Source organism: Furipterus horrens, unplaced genomic scaffold (genome assembly GCF_987537825.1).
Source record: "Furipterus horrens unplaced genomic scaffold, mFurHor1.1.pri manual_scaffold_1, whole genome shotgun sequence".
NCBI classification, from domain to species: Eukaryota; Metazoa; Chordata; class Mammalia; order Chiroptera; family Furipteridae; genus Furipterus; species Furipterus horrens.
In genome coordinates, this window is record NW_028327171.1 from 9,350,093 (window position 1) to 9,356,092 (window position 6,000).

The following is a 6,000-nucleotide window of genomic DNA, read 5'->3' on the forward strand; positions in this document are numbered from 1 at the left end:
CTTAGTTGTTTGTCTTTAACTTCATTCGAAACAATTTTGTTAGATTGCATTGTGACAGCTGTCATATCTGTGCATTTAAAAAAAATCAAAATTGGTGAATTTTTGTGCAGCCATTTTAATATTGAAGATGGTAGAAAATATGCAACATTCTTGGTATATTATGCTTTATTATTTCAAGAAAGATAAAAAGACAACTGAAGTACAAAAAAAGTATTTGTGCAGTGTATGGAGAAGGTGCTGTGACTGATCAAATGTCAAAAGTGGTCTGCGAAGTTTCATGCTAGAGATTTCTCGCTGGACAATGCTCCACAGTCAGATGGACCAGCTGAAGCTGATAGAGATCAAATCGAGACGTTAACTGAGAGGAATCAAAGTTATACCACATGGGAGATGGACGACATACTCAAAATATCCAAATCAATAAAGTTAATGGTGAAAATGAAAAAATTTCTTTTATTTTTTTGGCCAGTGCAATATTTATATGTAAGCTATAGTCATTGACTACATTATTGCTATTATTACTTTGAACAAACTGCTATCTACTAGGTCTATTAGGAACAAGAAAAATATTTTATTGTTCCTTCTGTTGTTCCTTCTCCAGTCCTCCCCTTCACGTGGATCTGAGTCCTCACTTGTACCTTCCCTTTCTCTCTGCAGAACTTCTGTTTACGTTTCTTGCGAGGCAAGTCTGCTGGCAACGGACCCTCAGTTTTTGTCCGTCTGAGAAAGTCTCTTTCACTTTTGAAGGGTCATGTTTCAGGGTATAAAATTCTGTAGCCGTGGGATTTTTCCTCAACACTTTAAATATTTCACTTCACTCTCTTGGTTTCTGAGGAGCCAGCAGATGTAAGATGTAATTCTTATCTTCACTCCTCTGAGATCAAGGGTGTAATTCTGTGGCTTATTTCAAGATCTTGTCTTGGTTTTTTGTAGTTTGACTATGACAGGCCTAGTTCTAGTTTTGACGTGACATCACCTTCAGCCTGCCCCACATTGAGGTCAAGATTCAGCCCCTGGGCCCTGCACACAGTAGGGCAGAAGTTCGGGGACTGGGGCCCTGGCCTCCGCCCAGCGGTGCTGCGCGACAGTTTGTTCCTGCGGCACTTTCGCAGGAAGGGGTCATGGCTTGGGAAGCTCCCTCCTGTGTCTGCTGCTCTCCTGAGGCCAGCAGGCCTCGTGAGAAAGGAGTGGGTGGGAATTGAGGGGGCCACGCTGACTGTGTTGGAGGGTGGGCTGGGGTGGGTGCTGTCTGTATAATGTCCTTCAGCCCTGAGCCCATAGCCAGGTGCTGCCTCTGTGACAGGAGCAGGAGTCCCAGCAGTGTGGCAGCCCAGTGTGCCCACATTCTTTAGCTGACAGCCACACCCACGGCTGAGAGGCTGCAGGTGTGCCCTGGGAGGACAGCTCTGATTGCTGGTTCAGAACTGTGAGCAAATAAGTGATGGTCGTTTTAACCCATTAAGTGCTGGGATGGTTTGTTACGCAGCAGGAGGTCCCTGATAAACCCACCACCCAGGCAGTGCCAGAGGCCTGTCCAGCGGGCTGCCCTGGATCAAGGTCAAGGGGACTGTGCCTCTGGCTGATCTCCCGCAGACGGGGCTCTCTAGGAGGCCTGCTGTTACGCTTCTCACTCATATCCAGTCCAAACCCCCAACTTGGGGCCTGGTGTGAAGGACGCATCGACTAGTGTTTTGAGTGGACAAGTGACCTGAGCACCCCAGACGAACCTTCCTGCCAGTGTGTTTAACAGTGGTCAGGGCCACCCTCATGGACAACTACCTCATGCCCTCACAGGCCTTGGGAACGCTCACCTTACGTTGGATTGTAACCTGTTTGGGGCCTCCCAGACCCCTTGGCAGTCCCTTGATAGTGTGGGCCCAGCCTCATGCCTTCACCACCGAGAACGAGGGGTCGTGAGGCCGTGAGGTGTGTATGGTGGGGCACCCGCGTGCCCAACCTGGCTGGGACCTGCGACTCCACGTGGGGACGCCATTCCCTCCGGCCACCAGCCCCTCGTTGTTCTGTTTTGCGCTCCAGCACCCTCTGATCCTGTGTGTCCCAAGTGTGACCTTAGCTCTGGGCTCCAAAAGAAAAAGCTGTTCCTGCAGGGACAGAGAGCACAGGGAGCACCGCAGGCCTCTTGAAAAGAATTTATGGAATTGTCTTCAAATAGCATAATCTATCAGTGTTGTAAATGTTCTCTTTAATATTTTCTCATTTTCACGCTTCCCTGCACTTCCTGGTGTGGGCTAAGGTCGAATAACAGAAGTACTGAAACGTTTCTAATTAACGTTTCATGGTGCTTCTGATGTGGCCCGAAACAGGAAGTTCTGTGAGATGTGTCACCGGAAGTCTCTACATCCATCCCGGGCTCTGTGCATGCAACCTGCGTCCTGAACCCCTACCCTGGGGTCCTGTAGGGACACTTGGACTCTCAGTCCAAGGTGGGAGGTCTGTTCCCCGCATGGGGAAGACATCGTGTGCTCCTTGTGGGTGAAGGGTGGTTTGGGGGAAACTGAGAACCCAGCTGTATTAATGTCCTAGGGGACGATGACAATGCCACAGACCTGGCGGCTTAACCAACAGACTCATCTTCTCCCAGCCCTGGAGGCTGGAGGTGTGAGATCCAGACGTGGGCAGGGCTCTTCTCTCCCGTGTCTCCTCGTGGTTTGCAAATGGCCGTCTTCTCCCTGTGTCCTCACAGGGCCATCTGGCCGTCCTTCTGTGTGTCTGTGTCCTTATCTCTTCTCAAAGGGCAGCAGTGAGATTGGGTCAGATCCTGCCCCAATGACCTCATTTTTACCTTAATCACCTCTTTAAAGATCCCATCTCCAAATACAGTCACATTTTGAAGTCTTAGGAGTTAGGGCTTCAATGTATGAATTTGGGGAGAGACACAGTTCAGCCCAAAAAACCATCTTTTGTTTTTTTTTAAGTCAACGCAGAGGCTGAAGGTAAAGCTGCTGACCATGCGGGGTTGAAGGGTGGGTGCATCTTTGACAGCGCAGAGCCCCTGGGTGGTCTGGGTGGGACCCTGACAGAGGCCGTGCCCGGGACCCCTTGACAGCCTGGTGGGGCCCTCCCTCAGAGCTGGCACAGCACAGCCCAGGAGGTGCGGCCATGAAGTCTCCTCCTCAAGTCGAGAGGTTTTCAGGGGTACCCGGGTGCCGCTTAGTTGTGGTGAAGTACACATATCGTAAGGCTTCCGGGTCCTGGCTCCCGGCTCGCTGTCCCGGACTGGTTCTCCGGAAGCCACCTGATGGGCCCGTGATTTACGGAGGAGGGACACGCAGTTGGGGGAGACAGGTGGGAGGCAGGACGGGGTGTGGCGGGCAAGCCAGGGTGACCCAGCCTTAGGGTGCCCTGCAAGGGCAGGTGGGTGCGGCTTCCTTACTCCTCCCTGTCCTGGGACATGGATTGGTTCCCAGGCACCTCCAGGCCCAGACCCGACCCAGAGTGCCCTGCAGTTGTGGGGTGGGGGTGGGGGGCCACGGAAGAGCTAGAGGGGATCTGGGAGGGGTCAAGAGTGTTGCCCTCCTGTGGCCTTGGATGGGGCCTGCCCCTCCAGGTCCCCTCACCTGCCCAGCTGTTCCTGCAGGTGACATGGGCCTCACAGTCCACGTTCTCTCCGGCAGAGGAAGTTGTTCTCCAGGGGCCTGTAAGGGGATTCTGAGGGGGATTTCCAGCTAGAGACCAGCTTTTATTGATGGTGCTAAATGGCTCTGAAAGGTCAGTCATTTATCAAATGAGTCAGCTTTGAGAGACACTCTGCCACAGTGTCTCGGGTCCCATGCCCAGGAGCACTGGGGGACGGTGGTGCCAGGCTCCCTAGAATGGCACAAGCCAAGGCCACCCCAGCCCAGCCCTGCATTTCCTGCTGGTGCCTCGTTTGTGCTGGTTAATTTCATGTTTTAATGTAACTGCCCTTGAGAAGGCCCAGATTAAACATTGTTCTGGGCGTGTCTGTGAGGGTGTTTCCAGATGAGATAAACCCTTGTTTCGGTGATTCTCTGCCCTCTTTCCCCGGCAATCCCAGTGAAACCAAGGGACAGGGAACCAAACACCAAGCCACGTGGAACCCCAGACACGTCCCTGTGGGTCTGTGAGGAGATCTGGCTCTGGTGGGCTGCTGTCACGAGGGGCTTGGCCCAGTGCCCCACTTCCATGTGAGGCTGCCCAGGCCCCCGCCGGGCCTTGCAGGAGGCTAAGCTGGAGGTTAGGGGTCTGTGGGCTGTGAGGGCAGGGAACACACTCCCTCGCCAGGGAGGGAGCCCCAGTGGACAGGGAGACAGCCCTTCCCCATGGAAAAGCCCCAAGATGATTCTCCCTGTCGGGACAGGGACGGGATCCCAGGGGTGAGCCAGCATGGGAAAGCGGAGGGCGGGAATGTCCAGGGGCCACCCTAGAGCCAAGCTGCTCACAGTTTTGATGTTTAATTGTGTTGTTATTGTGGAAGTGACAGCCGATTTGCTAGAAATTGAGAAAAGAACAAAAACAAGCCTCCCCTCTAACCCTACAGCGGGAGCGACAGGCCTCACGTGTCCATATTTCAGTGCGTGTGAACGACTCGTGGTTTCTGTGTGAGCACGTGCGAGCGTGGTTTAGGAACCCCGCGCCCTCACAGCCCTCAGACAGCTCTGCGGGGTTGCGACTCCCAGTGGCCGGGGCCCTGTGGTGTTTTCTCAGGGTGTGTGCCTGGAGCCCCCCCCCCCCCCCCCCCCCCCCCCCCCGCCGCCCACTGACAGCCCCACTGTTGGCAGTTTTTCCTGATTAAAATAATGTTGGGAAGAACATCTTGTCCTCGGAGGCCTTGTCCTTGGGGCATTTTCTCAGAAATGAGGCTACAGAACTGGGACTGGCAGCACTTTTGTGGCCACATTGCCATGTAGAAGGGTTCTCACAGTGTGAGCAGTTCCTTCATGGGTGTTTCCCCCATGATGAGCCAAGACCCCGCCATGGGCTGGTGTCCTGAGGGCCTGACTGCGGGACCCTCCCACATGTTCTAACCCTTCCGTCTGCGCCAGGCATCCCCGGGGGCAGGAGCATCCCGAGGGCCTTTCCAGGAGACTTCTGCGGAGAGATGCCCTTCTCCTGGGAGCCCTGCCCCCAGGCTTCTCTTGCCATGGCCGGTGGCTTATGACAGGAGTCCCATAGCACGTGTCCTTGCATTTCCATGGCTGGGGGGGGTGGCACACGGGGGGGGGGGGTGGTCAGCCCCCACCCCCACCCCCTTGTGTAGCAATAGTCTAAAAGAAGCCAGTCTGGGTGTTGACTTGACAGTCTCTTGACAGCCAGCCTACCATCAAGAGAAGGCAGCCATTTCTGAAAGAGTGGGCTCACCTGCCTCTCAGATCCCGCCAGAGGCAGCAGCAGGGCTGCAGCCGCACCGGCAGGCTGGGCGGGGCTCTGCTCTAGCGGGTGCCACGTGTGCAGACAGGAGCGCACCCTGGACCCTCTGACCTGCTGCCGGGGCATGTGTCGCTGCTGCCCTCACTGCTGAGCTCAGAACGTTGACAGTTGTCAGGGTTTTTGAGACCTCAGAGCTTTGGGGCTCCCTGTGGCCTCTCTGGGGGCCTAGCCCTGGGTATCGCCTCCTCCTCTTGTGAGACTTGATTCTGGAAGCATTGACAAATCGTGGTGCCTGACTATGGGACGGCTCGGCTCCTCCTGTCCCACCACGCCCACCACTCGCCTTGCTGAGGACGTGCCCCATGTCGCCCCCCGTATCCAGGCTTGCTTCTGCCCACTGCGTCTGCCCTTTTAGGCAGGGATGGAATCCACGTGTTCCTTCCTCTTTACATTGTGACTGTGTAACTGAGGCTGGGCAGAGGTCCCCGCCTGGAACTGACTTCAGCTGGGCTCCTCCGTGCCCTCTGCCACTGGGGCCTCGCCGTGGGGCTCCCGGGTCTGGCCCTGTGGGTCCACTTGTAGCCAAGTCCTGAATCAGTTTAGAGAGAACCTACCTCTGTATGTCATCACCCTCAATGGCCGATCACACTG